An 18,609-nucleotide genomic window follows, 5' to 3' on the forward strand; every position below is an offset into this window, starting at 1 on the left:
CCCCTCCACCCCCATTAATGGGGTTTAACCTCCCCTTTTCACTTGGGATCACAGCCTTGGGGAGCTTCTGAATTCTTTCCTGCACTGGGATCTTCAGATTGTGGCAGTATTTGGGATTGCCTTTTACCACCTTCATCTGGTGAAAAGGCTGTGACCCTTTCTTTCACATTTGAATCTAGTCACCATCATCCATGTTTTCATAGCCTCAAGGCTAGACTACTGCAGTACCCTCTGTGTGGGGCTATTCTTGAGTAAGTTCTGGAAGTTGGTACAGAAGGTGGCATCCTACCTTTTGACAGAGGTTGATCACTAAGAGTGATCCAGAATCTGTATCGACTCTCAGTTGCTTTCTGGGCACAATTCAAAATGTTGGTTTTTACCTATAAGGCAGTAAAAAGTCTTTGCCTTATGTATCTAAGGGACTGCCTTCTCTCTTTATGTGTACCCTCTTGATCCTTGACATCATTTAAGAGCAACTTCGTGTGTGATCTGTGAATCAAGTCTGCTTGGCAAAAAAATACATGAGAAGTTGCTCCTAATGGTACCTCTTTAGGTGTAGACCTCCCTCCAGTTTTGGCCAACCAGGCCCCAAGCCTGGGTGTCTTTTGGAAGTGCTGCAAGGCCCTTTTTATTTAACAAGCAAGGATTGTGTGGGTAATTTTTGTTTTATAAAGTATACATCTTATTAAGTATTTTAACTGTTCTTATAAGTTATTGTGTGTTTACTGTAAGCCAGTCTGAACCTTTTTTGGGAAGGGTATATAAATCTAATAAATACATGAATAAAGCTCTGTCTCCTGTGACACTGATGCCTGGGTCTATATGAAAGAGTTACTTTTGTCTGTGCAAAAAGAACCTTGGTATAATGAGTCTGTTTAGCAGACCTATTCAATCCTTAAAATCTCTTATTTAATTTGAGGTTAGAGTCTTTTTTAAATGACTAAACTAATTAACTAACAAAACCACTTTGCTTCAGAGTTTTTCCCAAACTGTATGATGATTAGCAATGAGCCCAAAAAAGGCTTTTGGGCATGTGTTTGTTTCAGGTTTAAACATGATGTGTGTGATGTGGCAAACCAACGGGGGGTGTTCCTGTGCTGAGCTACCCACCGCACTGTGCCCAACCACCTTTCAGGCACCAAGTGCCTCCCTGGGGGCACCTCACATCTAGCTGACCCCCTTCCTGGAGCACACCCGCTAGCCTGAGGGGAGTACCACCACCACCCAGAGTCTGGCCTGATCCTAGCACTGTGCCCCCTGGGAAACACAGGACTAGTAGTCCTTGAGGCTACTCGACCTACTTCAAGAACTTGAAGGGGTAGTTCCCTCAGTCTGAAGTACAAATAGTGGTCTCCCTTAGTTACCCAAAGCAAGGGGACCCCAAGGCATAATCTAGACCCACTACCAATAAGTCTTCTATGCTAGGTACAAAGGAGAACTTTATTGGTTATAAGGAGTAGGGTTGGAATAGGGTACAGAGTAGAGCAATATCAGAGAAATCCCATAGAGCAAACTGGCATGGCTGGGTAGCTGTTGATCACACGTCTGAGTTACTGCAAGCTATATAGCTAGTTAGATTTCAGGTAGCTTAGTCATGAGTATCATTGGAGATTCCCTCTGGAGCAGGGGTGTGCAAATGCAGTCCATGGGCCGGATGCAGCCCGCCAAGCCATTGTATCTGGCCCATGGTGCCCCTAAAAAATTTAGAAAACTAATATTAATCTGCCCTGGGCTGCCTCTTCTGCAGCTGCTCAGAGCCCAGGCTGGCTACAAGTAGTTGCTCTGGGCTCCGGAGCCCAGTCATCAGCTCTGTGCCAGCAGCAGGGGAGAGGCTGGGGTTGTGCTGCCTCAGGCCCCCACCCCCACCATCTGCTCCGAGGCGTGCGTGCAGTTGCTCGCAGCCTCCTGGCTGCAGCCAGCCCCAGCTCTGGGTAGCTGCTGCCACCTACGGAGCCCAGGCTGCTTTCAGCAGGGCTTGCAGCTGAGCCCACCTGATTTCCACTCCTCCAAGTCCAGCAGTGGCCCAGCTCCTCTATTGGGATGAAGCTGACGCTGCCCCTTACCAGGAGTGCTGCACCTTTGTGGGCTGGAAAACCCAGAACCAGAGGCAGACAAATGCACAGAACCAGATGCATGGGTGCACAGAGCTGGGCTGCTGGGCTCCTGGGCCACCAAACAAAGTCCGACCCAACAATGCCCTGGGCCTGCTGGACCCCTATGCTTCCCTGGGGAACCAGACCCTGGGCTGCAGCGCGGGCAGCTGAGGCCCCAGCCTAGAGCCTGCCTTTCAGCCCAACTACCCACCCACCCTGCACAGCTAAGCCCATAGGTGGCAGCAGCTACCCAGAGCTGGGGCTGGCTACAGCCAGGAGGCTGCGAGCAACTGCAGCCTCGGAGCAGATGGTGGGGGTGGGGGCCTGAGGCAACACAACCCTAGCCTCTCCCCTGCTGCTGGCACAGAGCTGATGACTGAGCTCCGGAGCTCAGAGCAACTGCTTGTAGCCAGCCTGGGCTCTGGGGAGCTGCAGCAAGCAATGGGCAGACTGCAAACAGCTGTGTCGGGCTCCACAGCTCCAGCATCAGCTCCATGCTGGCAGTGACTGCATGCACACCTTGGAGCGGACAGTGGGAGGGCTACACTGTCTTGGGGGATTAAATAGCAGCCTTCAACTCCATGCAGGGGGGTTGCAAAGAGGATGGAGCTGGACTGTTCTCACTGGGGGCAGGTGACAGGACAAGGAGCAAATGGGTTCAAGCTGCAGCATGGGCAGTATGTCTCTAACCCCACAGGTTGCATTAGTAGCCCTGCCGGTGTCCCCTGCATCCACTGCCAAGTGCAGCCCTTCTGCCTGAGGGGCCTGGGCTTTCAGCAGAGGGGAGTGACAGAGAGAGGGAGTTCACCACACACCAGGGCTGTGTGTGCCATTCTGGAGTGGAGTTGTTTGTGTGGTGCTGTGCCAGAGTGACTTGGTGCTGCAACACGTGAGTGGAGAAGCCTCGCAGGATGTTGTGCTGCTCCTGCCAAGCCACGCGCTGCCGGCTCCCAAACAGAAGCTCTGCAGTGATTCATTTCAGACCCTGCCAACTCCAGCGTAAATGGGCAACGGCCAGTCAGGCTGTACAGGGCTAGTGCTACCCTCTCCCTCCCCTGCAACTTTTCCAAGTACTGCTGGGGTGCACGTGACCCAGGGGACAACCCCCAGGTAGCCCTGGGGTGCACATGCCCGGGGGGACAACCCCTGCATTCAGCACAGTCGCATTGCATGGCGCTGTGAATGTGCACAGGCCACATGTGCCAAGCCCGTGGCTGTCCAGCCATGAAAACCCATTTGTGGCATGCTTGAATGGCGCCATGAATATAGATGTGGTGCACATAAGTGTCAGGGGCACTCTCCTGCCCTGCCTGTAGGAATGTGGCTCCACCCAGTGGCCCTGCCTGCTGGGATAAATGGGTACAGGTCACCCCACCATCTGCACTCCTATATGTGGGGATTTCTACATGCCAGGGTCCCTGGGGCAGGGGCCACAGGCACTTACCGTGGGGTGCAAGGCATCCTCCTGCCTCGGACTTGCCTGGGTCCCTTTCATGTGTTGCCCCAGAAATAAATCTGCCTCTGCCTTGTCTCCCCATGGAATGCCCCACCCCACCCCGCCCCAGAACACACTTCGTGCTGGATCCAGAGCAGGCAGTGGGCTGGGCCCAGGGCCATGTCAGCGGAGTGATCTCTAACTGGTGACTGCACGTGCACCTTGGAGCGGACAGCGGAGATAGGGCCCTGGCCCTGAGGCAGCGCAGCCCTGCTGCTGTCTGCTCCGAACTGCGCGCACAGTCACCACCAGCACAGAGCTGATGCTGGAGCTGTGGAGCCTGGCGCAGCTGTTTGCAACCTGCTTGCTGCAGCTTCCCAGAGCCCAGGCTGGCTACAAGCAGCTTCTCTGGGATCTGGAGCCCAGTCATCAGTTCTGTGCCAGAAGCCGTAGAGAGACTGGGTTGTGCTGCCTCAGGCCCATCCCACCCACCGCCTGCTCCAAGGTAAGACCGTACAGAGCTGATGCTAGAGCCCGGCACAGCTGTTTGCAGCCTGCCTGCTGCACCCAGCCCCGGCTCTGGGTAGCTGCTGCCAACCATGGAGCCTGGGATGCTTGCAGCAGGGCTTGCAGCTCCCCAGCCACCTGCTGGGAGCAGGCCAGGCTATGTTGCTGGCAGCAGCTACCCAGATCTGGGGCTGGTGGTGGCGTGCCAAGCAAAATGGCCTCATGTGCCATCCTCAGCATGTGTGCTGGAGGTTGCCGACCCCTGCTCTAAGAGCTTATAGAGCGTTTGTTCCAAATTACGTAGGAAATAAGGTAGACATCACTGTCTTTTGTCATAGAAGCTGAGCAAAAAACATCTGCTTTTTTTTTTTTCTTGCATTATTCAGGAACTTTACCTAGTTGGAACAGACCCATGAGAGCCCTGTGTTTACCAACAGTGCAGCATCAGGTAAATCATATGGGGGAGGGGGAGGAATAGCCAAAGAGATGGTGTTTGGCTGCTTCCTAGAAGCCAGGCGTCATGGCTCAGAAGTAGAGAGAGGCTCTCAGGGCTGAGAGAGAAAGCCAAGACCCTGCCCAGAGCTGGAAGTGAAGGCTTGCTCCATGACCAGGTTGACTGAGCAGAACTTTGCAGCAGCCTGGGACACAGTGAAAAAAGGCAGGGAGGCAGAATGCCCAAGAAATCTATTAAGGTGCCCAAGAAATGTCCAGAGCTCAGTTGGAAAACATGATCCATCATTCATGAGAAATGGCTTTGAGCTTTAAACAGTTGTGTAAACTGATAGGCCAAATTGCTGTACTAGCTGTATAAATTTGCTTTTGTTTTTGTACAGTTTCTCAGTATTTACGTGCATTTTTAGGAAAACAAAGAATAGTTTTATTCAGTCTACTCAATTTTTATTTTGTAATAAAAGCTACATAAGGTGTTGCCCAAAAAGATTGCATGAAAAAGTCCTTTGTAGAGTACATAGAGTGGAACTATGTGTTTAAATGATGCTAAACAGCATGAGTGAGTGGTGCTCAGCTTTTTGGTTCTGTAGGCCAGATGAGTGGTATGAGGTGAGCCTACACCCTGGGGCCTGGCATCACACCCTCACACTGGGATTGGGTCCCAGGGGGGCTGGCACTACCCTGTCCCACACCCATACCCTCCTTTGTGCTAGGATTGGGGCCCTGGGGCCTGGCACCACCCTTATCCAGCTTCATGTGCTAGAATCCAGTGCCCAACCAACATGCCCAGCCAGGGGCTTCTCATGGGTCTGGAAAGTTAGCTATAGGGAGGTGGTGCCATTACTCCTCCACCACTAAATTATCAGACCTATGGGGTTCTCTGTGGGCCAGATGACATAGCACCATGGGCTAGATCTGGCCCACTGGCTTGGGGGGTTGAGCACCCTTGGCTTAAATTAAATAAAAGATCTAGGTATGAAGTTGTAGAGACAAGAATGTTAGTGTTTATGATGAAGGAAGGAAAGCTTCCTTCATTTTAGATGTCCTTGATAAATTAAAAATTAACCAAAAAAATAGAGGTGGAAATATTTAAGTATAGTATTCGTTGTCTTCAGATGCATCCTTTTTTTTCTTTATGATACACAATGATAGACACTTTTTTTCCCTATTAAGCAGTGAAGATTAAAAAGGGAATTATTTTGAAATTGAGGTTTTCTCTCCTGAAGTGCATTCTGGTACCCTGTTGGACTCCACTCATCTATTCACTGCTTGAATTGCCAGTATTTAACTGTAATTTGTTAAGATGATGTAGTTCTCTCATTTTTGCTATGACTGTATAGAAATTCTAACTCCTGCATTAAAAGTTATTTACTAAAGATTATCTGAGAAGTTCTTTTTCCTTAGACTTAAAGAAATAACAAGACATTCTGGGCCTAAGAATAGAAACTTCTGTCTGTGCCATTTCCCACTGAACCCAGTAAGATAGCAGTATATTCATTTTAAAGTAAACCGAAAAAAAAGAATTGCCAATAAAAAGAACATCATTCCCAAATCAAGCTTAGTCTAATTTATAAAATTAAAGAAAACTTGAGTGAAGCAGATCCATGTAGGAAAAGCACAGTCTCATTCTTAAACTAGTTCCTGAAATAATCAGTGATACTTGCAAACTCTGAAATATTACACAAAGCAGAATGACCTCCCAACTCCCCATGCACTCAAATCAGCCCCTATTTTCAAAGTAGGAATAGAAGACATTTCTGATCACATACCCTGGCAGGTGTCATTTTGGGGAGGGGTCTTGCTGGTCCCTTGTAGTACTCCCAAAACTTTACAGCATTTGCTCTGATCCTTTAGTTCTTCCTGAGCTCTTTTTCTTTGTGCTGCAGGTAATATGCAGCATGCATTTTAAATTGAGGCAGGCATTGTTTCGTGGGCTTTAATGTATTCATGGAGGTGGCATATGACCAAACCATGCTATTTCTGTTGTACTATAGCTGCTCAGGTAATATTTTTTTTCTATAAACTGTACTATGCAGCAAAGAGCTTTTGTCATCCATGGCAGTAAAGAACAAAAAACATCTCTTGGAATGAGGAAGAATGTCCCTCCTAATGTCCACAGTAATGTCTGTGACAGCATGAGCCATTTTTTCTTTAATGAAAAGACAGCAAGTTCCTAAAGATCCCAGAATCCTAAACCTTTCCCAGATTATCCTGTTTCATGTAGGTAAATGCGCTATGATAATCAACAGGGCCTTGCAGGGAAAAGTTTCCTTCCGTTTATGAATTCAGGGTTTGGTGCTGGGTGTAAAGAACAGGAATGTGGGTTCCATCTGGTATACTGATGGAGCACTGAGCACCCTCCTAAAGATGGGAAAGCCTGATATCACCCCCATTAAGAATACTATTTACATGTACCAAACTGATTTGCTACTGATGGTAGTGATTGTATATGATGAGCTTTCAGATTGCTGTGGTCACATATTCCTGATGAGGTAGGGCAGCTCTCTGAGAGCATTAGTTTTCTTTATAAAAAGTAAAATAAAAACTCATTCAGGTTACAGCTTTAAGAAAAAAAAATACAATTGTTTGCAGACATACTAGTTTGATCACTCTAATGTTTACATGCTTTTTCACCCTTTTTTTGCTGCTTAGTTTCTGAGCTGCTAGGCACAACTGAAATATAACTAAGATCTGCGTTAGTTTTTGTTTTTAAAAATACAGTACATATCATCTATGTATTCCATCCTTCGAGAATTCTAAGGCCTAGCTTGACCAAAGCCCTGGCTAGAATGAATTAGTTGGGGATAGTCCTGCTATGAGCAGGGGGTTGGACTAGATGATTTCCTGAGGTCCCTTCCAACCCTAATTTTCTATGATTCTATGTACAACAATACCTTGGTTAACAAATCCTCTGAGAACAAAGGTCTTTCATAATAAAGTCAGACTTCTTTTGCAAAAAAATTGAAAAACAATTTTGAAGCAAACGTGGATTTCTCATTTTACTAGAGAACCCGGCAGATCTTGCAATGAGCTTCCTGCAGGCTGGCAGAGCTCCAACCTGCAGGGAGCTGGAAGGGAACAGGAGAAGGTGGGGGGTGGGGTTGCACGTGGCCCCAGGCAGCCTGCAGAGTAGCTCCAGCAGGTATGTGCAGTGTGGGGAAAGGTGGATGGAGGGCCCTGTAGGGAATCAGCTGGGCAAGGCTGCGGCTGCTGTCCAGCTGGGCAGGGCTTGGGGCCCAAGGCCGGAATGTGTTGTTGCAGGGCCTCCATGTGGCAGGTAGGGACCTGCGGGGAGCAGGACAGGGCCAAGGGGGAGGCTTCTCCCACTGCCACATCCACTCCCAGGATGCAGGGTGGACCTGTGACCCCCAGATCTGTATGTGGGAAGGTGCAGGCTGCAGGCTTGGGTTCCTGCCCTGCTTCCCTTCTCTGGGCCTCCGTAGACCAGCAGGCATGACCCAGCACGACAGGAAGCAGCCAGGCCGCACGGGGAATTTCCTTATCTCTGCATTGCCCTGTTGATGTGCCCTCTGTGCGTGCTGATGCTTTGAGGGGAGGTGCACTGCCATGGCAGCGTGGAGCTCACAGCAGTGAGCAGCTTCTCTGCGCAAGCCTTCTGTTCTCTGCCACCTTGCTTCCCTCCCCCAGGGTCTCTGCAGCCTGGTGGGCAACACCCGGTGTGGCAGGGAGTGGCTTATCTGCGTGGAGAAGCTGCGCGCCCCTCAAAGCAGAGGCATATGTAGGAGGCTGCCAAGGCAGCGTGGAGCTCACAGCAGTGAGGAAATCCCTATGTGGCCCTGCTGCGTTGGGTCAAGCCTGTCAGGCTGTGGAGACCCTGGGGGAGGGAAGCAGGGTGGGATCCCAAGCCTGCAGCCTGCACCTGGCCCGCATACAGATCTGCGGGTGGGGGGTGTGAGTCCCCCTGCTCCGGGAGTGCATGTGGTGGCAGGGAGCCACCCTCCTAAGCCTGCAGCAGGGAGGAGCAGGGTTAGGGGGCTGTGACCCCAAGTCTGTAGCCCTGGCAGCTGGATATCTTTGTGTGTATTTATCACTTTTATTTTTGTGAGTATTTAATGATATTTCCTACTGTAACCCCTTTCTCTGAAGTTCTAGAATGCATCCCTATGCCTCCTATGTTATTTTTACCTCTGATAAAGAAGTGACGTCATAGAATGCATCTACTTTGTTAACAGAGGTATTACTGTACAATGACACCATGGACAGTAGCATGCTTTGAGAAAACACTACATATGGATCCTGAGGACTCATTTTCAGTTGGCTGCTCTTCTGTAGAGTGGATGGGGTGGGGACAACTAGGCATAAATGTTCACAAAAAAAACTGATGGGAAGTTAGAAATGGTGTTCAATATTTCCTTAAATCCTTCCTTTTCTCCTGCAGCATGCTGGTCGTGTCCTGTACATCAACTTCAGCTTTCTTTGGCATTATTGAACTAAAAGCCCTGTTCTTTAAAGTTTCTTTGGGCAATTTAGTGTACATGTATCTTCATATTATATAAACTAGATTTAAACTGTGCCCAAAAGAGTTTATAGTCTAAAAATGTCAATGTATGAAGTTTGGCAGAAAGGTATATGCCATATAAAGTGGTCATCTGATAGACTATAACTTATTTAAATGCTGTCTTATTTTGGGGTAATTTGGAGGAAAAGAAGAGTTATGGGCCAGAGTTGGAGTGGAGGCAGGGAGCTGAGGTTTGCGGGTTCATGGAGAAAAAATGTATGGAGTTGGGGAAATGGAAAGAGAAAGAAGAAGTGGGATGCCAGTTGTTAAAACTAAAGATGAGTTTTGAAATGTGTCAAATATTTTCATAGGGCAGTTTATTAAATTGCTTCATACCTAGGTTGCAGTAAGCATTCAAAGCTGTGCGCCAGCTGTAAGTAGGTGAGGTGAGCTGAGCTTAGTTGATGAGGTTAGAAAGACGGGAGAACCTATATAGCTTAGGAGTGATGGTATGCCCTCTTTCTGCTGTTGAAGTGCACAGACTCTTACCCATAAACAAAAAAATAGTGGTGCTTAATATTTTGGCTCTGTGGGCTAGCTGAGTGGCACAATGCCAGTCTGTGGACCAGACCATATTGGATCCCACATGCCAGGATCATGTCCCAGGTCCACATTGCCCCTGCCTGGGGCCACGTGCTGGGATTGGGCCCCGGTGCCCCATGCTGGATTTGTGTGCTGGGATCAGGCCTTGCGCTGCCTCTGTTACTACCTGGCCCCTCATGCTGGGATTGGGCCCCATGTGCCCTCTGGTGTTTAGGGCCATGGCTCACAGGGTGCCCTATGGACCCACAGAGAGTCCTGCAAGCTGAATGATTTGGGGCCAGGGCTGGGTCTGGTCTGTGAGCTAGGGGTTGAGCACCCCTGACATGAAATAAGCCCTTGTGACTATTGTTTTTATTAGACTTCGACTCCATGCGATGCGCAACAACTAGGGAGACAACGGATCAATGCCATCACGTATCACCTGGACACATTGCTCTTGTGCTTTATTCAAAATGGAGATAGCTTTGGATAAAGCTCCAACAAACCAGGGAGCTGCCACGGACATTAGTTTTTTTTCCATATTTATACACCTTGGTTTATGCTTATTAACATTTGCTGCACCTTTGTCCCTTCTTTGTTCCACCTTTAGTCCTTTCCATTTTAAGCTCCGCCTCTGTTTGCTGTTTGTTTCGTTAGCATAGACTTGCCTATGTATTTCACTTATTTACATGTCTTTTTGTTATGAGTGCATGCCTAAGACCCTGACCACTGCTTCTTTTGGTCACTGAGGCGGACTTCGATGAAAGCCTGGAAGCTTCTGGAGGCTTCTTTACCAATCACTGTTCATCTTTATGCATATGTTTATCTTGGCTTCTGTTACCAGTTATATGTTGTCTTTCACATTCTGGTCTGTTTTTCAGTCCCATATTGTACCATCTCCACCTTCCTAAGACTTCACCTCATTCACAGCACACAGACTTACACAGACTCGCTTGAAAATGGTTGACAAAGTTAAGATGGCTACTTTGCTAAGCCAGCCATTCACTTATGCTTAAGCATTCATAAGCAAAATCTGCTTTAACTTCTAATGATAGCTGGTAGTCTGCATCCTGTTCTTCTTACACAATGAGCTATATATCTTACAACACTACTATATTGTTAGGAAAATGCGTGCCTAAGCATCTTGCAGTGTAACTTTTAACATACCATTCTGCCTTGTAGTTAGCAGCTTGCTAGGCCACAGACCATAGCCTTTTATTCAGCTCCAGATCCAGTGTTCTCCAAGATTTAAACACTGTCATGCTAACAGTTTTCTTCTGGGGAAAAAAAATCAAACTTTCTTAAAATAAGTCTACATGGTATCCATAGCGACCCTGGCAGGTCTGGGAAACATGCTAAGCCCACTTCCTCCTGTTCCATGGGTGTGCACCAAAGCTTGGAAATTTAGCAGCCTATATGGTTTGGCTTGGTCCTGAGTGCCTTCTGGGAGGCGCACCAAAGGTGGTCTGCTCAGTGCTGAACTACACTGCCTAATTTCTAGGCATTAGTATGTATGAAGCAGAAGCAAGTGGAAAGGGGTGCTTTTCAGTGGCAGTCTTTGGTTTTCCACAGAGGCAGTATAAATGAGCTCTCATCATCTCTTTTCAGAAGACAGTTTTTGGTTGCGACATGAGTGACCCAAGTGTCCTCTATATAGATATGAGAGAAATTTATGGGTATAGATTGAGCCTAGAGTGTGAAGATTTAGGCCATATGTAGATGACATGGGCATTAATGTCAAGTGTCTGAAGATTTTAATGTAGTGTTTTTTTGGTGCAGCATGTTTGTGTTTGAACAATATGACATTCGTGTTTGCATAACACAATGCTTTTGAGTGAGTTGAGTTGAAGAGCTGTGTGCAGCTGGTAAGTCCACTGGGGTGGAAGGGGAGGGAAGGCAACCACGGCTTATCTGGGGGGCATGTACCCCAACACAGGAGGTATATGGTCCCAGTAGGAGAATGCCTTACTGGACCTGGTATGGGCAACAAGGGATGACATGGTAAGGGACCTACAGATCAGTGGTCACCTGGGGGACAGTGACCACCAAATAATAGAATTCATCATAAGGCGTAGAGTGGGTAAGGTAACTAGTAGGGTGGAAGTGCTAGACTTTAGGAAGGCTGACTTCAGCAAAGTCAGGTGTTTAGTCAATAATGCACTGCAAAGTAAGAGGTTTGGTGAGATGGGAGCTCAGGAAGAGTGGCTGTGCCTTAAGGAAATGATCCTTCGGGCACAGAGGGAGATGATCCCGATGTGGGGGGAAAGGGGAAAAGGGGCCAAGAGGCTTCCTTGGGTGACCAGAGAAATCCAGAGCAGCTTAAGGGCAAAAAGGGGGGCATATAAGGAGTGGAAACAGAGAGGGATTACTAAAGAGGAGTATACCTCCTCAGCTGGTAATTGTAGGGAGGCAGTTAGAAAGGCCAAAGCTACCATGGAGCTGAAGATGGCATCCCAAGTTAGAGATAAAAAAAAATTATTTTTCAGATATATAGGGAGTAAAAGGAAGGCCCAGGGTGGAATAGGACCACTACTGAATGGGCAAAAGCAATTGGTGACAGACAGGGGGACAAGGCTGAACTCTTCAATGAGTTCTTTGCCTCAGTGTTCCTAAACAAGGGGCAAGACATGTCTTACAGTGGGATTGTAGAGAGGCAACAGCTGGGCATCAGACTACCAGGTGTTGACCCTGAGATGTTGCAGAGTTGCTTGAAAGGACTGGATGCATTTAAGTTGGCAGGCCCGGATGAGCTCCATCTGAGGGTACTAAAGACACTGGCTGATGTCATTGCACAGCCACTGGCAAGAATATTTAAGCACCTGTGGCGCACGGGACAGGTCCTGGAGGACTGGAAAAGGGCCAATGTGGTCCCTATTTTCAAGAAGGGGAGGAAGGAGGATTTGGCAACTATAGGCCAGTCTCACCTCCATCCTTGGCAAAGTCTTTGAAAAGATTACTAAGACTTATATATGTGAGAGCCCAGCAGGAAAGATTATGCTGAGGGGAAACCAGCATGGGTTCATAACAGGTAGATCATGCCTGACTAATCTAGTGTCTTTATGACCAAGTTACAAAACACCTGGACACAGGAGTAGGGTTTGATATCGTTTACTTAAACTTCAGGAAGACCTTTGATACAGTATCCCACCCCCTACTGGTGAACAAGTTAAGAGGCTGTGACTTGGATGATTACACAGTCCAGTGGGTGGCAAATTGACTAGAGGGTTGTACCCAGAGAGTGGTAGTGGATGGGTCGGTGTCGACCTGGAAGGGCATGGGTAGTGGGGTCCCGCAGAGCTTAGTCCTTGGACTGATGCTCTTCAATGTCTTCATCAGTGACTTGGATGAGGGAGTGAAGTGTACTCTGTCCAAGTTTGTGAATGATACAAAACTGTGGGGAGAAGTGGATACACCGGAGGGCAGGGAGCAACTACAGGCAGACCTGGACAGGTCAGACAAATGGGCAGAAAACAATAGAATGCAATTTAATAAGGAGAAATGCAAAGTGCTGCACCTAGGGGGGAAAAATGTCCGGCACACCTACTGCATAGGAAATGACCTGCTCGGTATCACAGAAGCAGAAAGGGATCTTGGAGTCCTAGTGGACTCCAAGATGAACACGAATCATCAGTGTGACGAAGTCATGAGAAAAGCTTAACTACACTTTATCATGCATCAGCAGATGCATGACAAACAGAACCAAGGAGGTTCTCGATCAGGCACTGGTCAGACTGCAGTTGGTATACTGTGTGAAGTTTTGGGCACCACGCTTCAAGAGGGATGTGGATAACTTAGAGAGGGTCCAAAGAAGGGCCACTCATATGGTTAAGAGCTTGCAGACCAAGCCCTACGAGGCGAGACTAGGGCACTTGGACCTCTTCAGCCTCTGCAAGAGAAGGTTGAGAGGCGACCTTGTGGCTGCCTATAAATTCATCATAGGGGTACAGAAGGGAATTGGTGAGGCTCTGCTCACCAAGGCGCCCTTGGGGGTCACAAGAAATAATGGCCATAAGCTAGCAGAGAGCAGATTTAGACTGGACATTAGGAGGAACTTTTTCACAGTTAGTGGCCAAAATCTGGAATGGGCTCCCAAGGGAGGTGGTGCTCTCCTCTACCCTGGGGGTCTTCAAGAGGAGGTCGGATGGGCATCTGGCTGGGGTCATCTGAACACAGTACTCTTTCCTGTCTATGCAGGGGGTCAGACTCGATGATCTATTGAGGTCCCTTCCGACCCTAACATCTATGAGTCTCCTGTGTTATTCCCTGCAGATTTCAGTAAGAGGAGTCAAATACCAATCTACCCCCTGTAATGTGTTTCCTAATGTATTACAGCAGGAGGTGCATGTAAACTGGCCTTTCCTGTCCCTGCCCCCGGCCTCTCACTGACAGTCTCACCTGGGCACAGTCACCCCAGAAAACTTGTCACTTGTTGGTATGGTCTCTCTCCATCAGTATGCAATCACAAAGACCCCATTGCAATTCCCATTCCAAAGTTAAGACATATAAATCCTCCCCTCCCGTTCCTTTCCTTTCCCATCCTGCTGTATACAAATATATGTGCTTTTTCTTTTATTTACTGTGCAACTGATGTGATATCATAACATGTTCAGGGTTTAGAGTAGCGGGTGGGTGTTTGTTGCCACCCAGTTGATTGGCAGCTGCTGTTGTTTGAGGTGGGTGGTGGCGCCGGGATGGTGAGCTCTTCAACCTTTTTTGTTGTTGTTCTGGTGTTTTTGGATTACATTTCTCAGCATTCCCAAGCTCATTGATCTTCATACAGTTTCCAGTGGGGGATTCCACTGGAATCCTCCCATTCCCTGCCCAGGTTCTGCTGTCAATCTGTGTAGTGCAACATAAGGCTTTTGGAGGTGTGTTGTGAAATGTTTTATAAATGTCTTTGAAAATGTGGGTTGCTGTTTGGCTTGGTCCCCCACCTGCCTAACCTGTCAAGAGCTATAGTTAATCTTCTTGCCACCATGATGGGGTGGGGGGTGCTCTTCAGATGTAGGTGATGGTCCATAATGTCCCCCTCCCCCAAACCACTGACAGTCTGGAAGCGGCAAACCCATAGCCCAGTCTACATTTCCTCCCCCCTCCTCTGACCATCCTTCCCTCTGCCCCCTATCTGCAACACCTCAAGCACTTGTATACAGACACAGATTTAAAATGAAAATGAATTTATTTTAACATGACCAAGAGAGAGAACAAAGCACTTGTAGGTGCTGTTGTCAGCAATATATCCTGCCAGACGATCACACACAAGGACTGCTTGACCATCCTTTCCTTGAGCATATCTCCTGTTAGGCTCCTCAAAACTTTTGTCACTTCAGGGAAAATAGGCCGTGCTTCTGCAATAAAATTATTTTGCACAAGCAGACAGGTAGGTATTGATTTTTTGCAACATTCTGGGCCTTTGAGGAACCATCCCAAAGTACAATGGCCTTATTTACCCCATCACCAGGTCTTCGTTGGTAAACTTGGTGCTTTATCACCTTTGGGTGTTTTGATACATACAGGTAATGACTTTACAGTCCTTGAAACTTTCTCAGACCCTCATGCAAGCACAGCTTGAGTATAAAGACGTCCCTTCTCCCAAAATGTGCTAGCCCCCTTTCATAAATCACTTGTGCTGTTTACCATGAACTGCTTCGCCATGTCTTGGAAAGCAGTATGGAGCTGACAGCCCAGGAGGCTGATGCCCATGGACCCAACTGGACCTGAGAAGAACTGGAGGACTTGATCAACATTTGGTCAGAGAAAAGGCTCATCAACAGGCTGGGAAGTAGAAAGAATAAGCCTGTTTATGTCAAGTTTGCAGAAGGCATGCAGGAATGAGGGCACAGTCATGACTGGACCCAGGTCTGGTGCAAGATGAAGTCCCTAAGATCGGAGTTTTACCGAGCCAAAGATGTGAACTCTTGTTATGGGGCCAGTCGCACAATTGCTCCCTTCTACAATAAGCTGTCCATCATTCTCTCCAAGGATGCAGGTGACAACCTGGGTATGGAGACTTTCAGCACTGGGTTTGGGCAGGAGGAGGAGGTAGCAGCAGCCCCTCCTGAGGGTGAAACCATGAGTATGTCTCAGCTGCACGCAGACCATTTCCTGATGACCATGAGTGGCAGGAAGAACTGTCGGTCACCATACACTTATTGCCATTTATCCCCTCCATTCCATGGAGTAGCGCAGATGATGAAGTGGAGGAGATGGAGGGTCAGGAAGAAACCCATGCTGCCGATGCATCATCTACTGCTACCAAGACTCAAGATCATGCTGGACCTGGTAAGTCGCTTGTAATGTGCCTCTTGCTACTGCCAGGCCACTCCTGGGTTCGTGCTGGTTGGGTTTGGAGGCCCAGGAGGGAGGGGGAGAAATTAATGTGTTGCTGTAGGTGGATTGCCATGTTCTTTTGGTGGTTGTGCATGATGGGTTCACTAGTTTATGTAACAGACACCAAACTAATTATTCATTTAATTAATTTTTTGCAGCCAGCACGGGCAATGGCAGCTGTGGACCTGTTTCCAAAGTGGGTACTTGTAAGTTTTAGGCAGTATGAGTGGTACCCCACTGTTGTGGGATCTGTTTTGGTGCCTGCCGGCATTTTGTGCACTGCATGGTGGGGGTATGTACTTCCCTCCTCCTGTTGGGGAAAGGCAACTACTGCTTTTTTTCTCTGTTTATCAGCCACCATGACCTATGGCTGCTTGGCCACCCCCAGGCCATGGGCCCCCTGCTTGCAATACAACAGAGTGCTGCAGAGATTTTCGCAGCAAGCAGAGATGGTCCTGTGAAACTGTGCTTGAGATTTTGGCAGAGTCCTCACTAGCCAGAGCGGCATGCGCAGATGCCTGGCAGGACAAACTCCTTGAGTCGCTGTGTAAGGATGATGCCATCCTTGAGGAAGTGAGACACCATGTAGAATTTGAAAGATATGGTCAACAAGTCCCGTGTTGAATTGCAGAGGTCATAGGACAATTTCAATGATGCTTTTCAGAGTGTGCAGAACTACCTCTTAAATAAACGGGTACCACACCCGAAAGAGAAAAGTTGGTCCGCTTGGCTTGCCTCTGCAAGAAAGCCTGGACAGAGAATTACAGCTGAGCCTGTTCCCCCTAACTCAGTGGGGTCACAGGATGGCTGTACAACTGCCAGCAGGGCCAGGAGGGCGCCCCTGCATTTCAGGGAGACAGGGACGGTTCATGGTCATGGTGGGATGAAGGCAAAGAAGCACAAGTAACTGCTTATAATAGTGTGTTGCAAATAAAACCTCATGGTTTCCTGGCTTCCTGTGTCTGCCTCCATATCTACCCTTACACTGCTTGGTTGCAAAGGTGGATTTTGTTCATTGTTTGTGTTCATTTCTCTGTTCATTTCTCCTGCCACTCGTTGCATGGTGTCAGTGGGGAGGGGTTGGCAGTCTGTCTTGCACAGGTACACAGGGGGGCTCCAGAGGTAAACGGGGGCTGCCTGGGTGGGTCGCAACACAAGAGCTGGCCTGCACACCAGCATTTTGCAAAGGCAGCACTCACTCTTCAAAGTCACTTTTGAGGCCATACTGCTTCTGATTTCACCTCCCTTAGTTGGGAGAGGGAAATGGTGTCACCCCCCCAGCAGCCTGGCTTACTTTTTGGCAAGCCACCAACCACTTTGCAAAGTCACCCACAGGGGCTCATGCCTTTCCAGGCTCTTTGGCTCACCCTTCACAACCTTTGCATTTTCCTTAGATGGAAACTTTGAAAATGTGGTCTTTAAGTATTCTTTTCACACTCTTGTTCCAGCCAAGTGCTAGGCACTGTCTCCTTTATTTTGGAACACCACAACAAGGCTGTGGGTGTGGGGGCAGCATCGGATTTAAGATTTGCTTTGCTTGCACACAAACCCAGAGATTTTGCAGACTTTTCCACCTTCTTTTTGCGCTCTTTTCCAGCCCAGTGCCAGACTGTCTGGTTTGGTTTTTTCCCACACCAAAATGAGGCTGCTGGTGATGAGGGCTTGCCCCACTGAAGGACTACAAATTGGGGGAGCAGAAGTTGGGGTGTGTGTTAGCTGTATCAGTGATGGAGGTTTGAGGCAGGTGAGAGACAACAGAACAGTGGGGGCAGAGAAGGACTCATCCCAGTCATGAGACTTGCCCCTGGGGGGCACAGCAATGCAAATCCAAGGTTTGAGAAGATTTCAGGCTTATCAAGTGGGGTGCAGTGAAGCTTCAAGTGCTATTTGATGCCCGCACCTCTGCAACTCAAAAGAGGACATGGCAATGTGCTACACGCCACCTTTGGTAAGTGACACCTGACACTTGTCTGTTCCCTGAGGGTGGCAGGGTCATCTCTAGGGGACAGAAATAGAAGCAACCGACCTAGGCACAGTGCTTTGGGGGCCCTGTGGAGACAGGTGGAGCGGACGGGGTGACTCCTCAGCGTTGCCACCGACCTTGCATCCACATGTTTGCCAACTCCCCTCTCCTCGCTCCCCCCGCTGCTGCCATGGCAGCATGCAGGATCAGCTCTGCACAGGGGGTGCTTATTTGCCCAAGGCCCTGCACCAGTGGCCTACCATGGGTCTCCAGAACCCAGGGACCAAGCCCAGGGTGCCGCTGCCCTCACTCCCATGTGCCCCAGACAAGCTGCCTTCTGCAGTGGTGGGGAGGAGAGGGGATGAGTGGCAGGGAGTGGTGGTGCCAATGGTGCCCCCTTTGTGTCTGCACCCAGGGCGTCCACCCCACCCACCACAGTCTATATGCCACTGCCCTGCACCCTGATAAAGTCATCTCTGGTTAGTTCAAATGTATTGTAAACGGGCCTCGTGGAATTTTATGGGTGTGAAGGCAGGTACGCAAGGTGCACAAAAGGCACCAGTACAAATTCCTATGTTCTTTCTATACTCCCTCCCTCTGATTTTTAGATCCCCTTCCACTGCTAGCCGCAGGCTGATCAATCCCTGTTGGTGTGACAAGAGGCAGAAGGAGAAGATGAAGAGGATGGCAACACTTCCTTCAGGTTTCTATCAACAACTGAACTATTATGCATTATAATTATAGTTGACTTTCATCCTGATTTACATAGACTTATAATATTATAACAGGT

General features: G+C 48.5%; 1 protein-coding gene across 4 annotated transcripts in view; it reads left to right on the top strand.

Moving 5' to 3' along the window:
• The window catches only part of CDS1 (CDP-diacylglycerol synthase 1), a 101,215-nt gene that overhangs the window by 13,498 nt on the left and 69,108 nt on the right, over positions 1-18,609 (top strand). For 2 of the 4 annotated variants that reach the window (XM_090036991.1, XM_090036992.1), the window contains exon 1: positions 10,830-18,522. The exons of 1 other annotated variant lie outside the window; for it this stretch is intronic. The gene's annotated coding sequence lies outside the window, so the exon portion shown is untranslated. Of the gene's footprint in view, positions 1-10,829; positions 18,523-18,609 lie in introns of those variants that run through there. One more of the 4 variants, XM_090036993.1, reaches the window with a different exon arrangement.

This window comes from Crocodylus siamensis, chromosome 2 (genome assembly GCF_052110815.1).
Source record: "Crocodylus siamensis isolate JL-2025a chromosome 2, ASM5211081v1, whole genome shotgun sequence".
Taxonomy (NCBI): domain Eukaryota; kingdom Metazoa; phylum Chordata; order Crocodylia; family Crocodylidae; genus Crocodylus; species Crocodylus siamensis.